Genomic DNA, 1,010 nt, shown 5'->3' on the forward strand with positions numbered 1-1,010 from the left:
AACAATACATTTATATGAAATGTATAAAAAGCAACTGAGTAACTTGTAGAATGGCTACATACCGGAGCTTTTCCGTAGTGTATCTGGGACTTCATTGTGACGCCTGGCCCTATAATGCCTCAGTATTGAGGAGATGGATTTATTTAAATGAGACAGTTCTGTTAAACATATGCAACACTTAACCTGCAGAACATATGAAAGCAAAGCTAAGTCAATTTCAGCTGAATTTGGATTCAGATCAAGTAGAAACTGAAAAGAACCAAATGAAACGACAAAGTGATAACCAATACCTTATTTTCTGATGTAAGATCAAAATAGCCTCAAACTGCAAAACCTTTTGCCTTGAGGCTCCATAGTTGACTGTATCGTAAAAGATGAAGCATTATTCGGCAAATGCATTTCGTTGACATTCAAGCATTAGTGTTGCCGGACCCATCACCAGAGAAATGTTGCATCAAAACCATGAAGCACTTCATAAAAACTGTCCACAGGACCCATCCAGTTTGGAGGTTCAATTTAACTATTTTTGTCGAGGTACCATCATACTTAAAAATATATTTTAAAGCCGAAAGCAGGTTGCAAAAGTTAGCTTCATCTGTAAGATCACTTGTGTTTATTAAACTTGGTAAAATATCTTTGTTCTCTCCTGGTTTGGAAGAACCTGCAGAATGACTGAAAAATGAGAGAATGAATGTCTTTGAGGCCAATTCTATGACATGAAACTAATAATTTAGACTGCTTGCAGTCTTAATCAAATTTTAAATCCATTTTGTTAATGGTTTGATTGTGTTTAACTTTGTAACTGATACTTGCATGTCTTTCTTGGCCAAATTTTCCTCAAAAAGGAGTTTTCTAGTCTGGGATCTTGCTGCATAAATAAAGGTTACATAAAACAGCTCAAGTCAGAGTGAGGGAGGAAAAAAAACAAAGTTGGTTTAAAAAATATATAAAAAATTAGAGGGGTCTATTAATACCTCTGTAAGGCAGAAATATTAAATTGAATACTCAAG

The sequence above is a fragment of the Poeciliopsis prolifica genome, unplaced genomic scaffold, assembly GCF_027474105.1.
Source record: "Poeciliopsis prolifica strain line A6 unplaced genomic scaffold, Auburn_PproV2 SCAFFOLD012, whole genome shotgun sequence".
Taxonomy (NCBI): domain Eukaryota; kingdom Metazoa; phylum Chordata; class Actinopteri; order Cyprinodontiformes; family Poeciliidae; genus Poeciliopsis; species Poeciliopsis prolifica.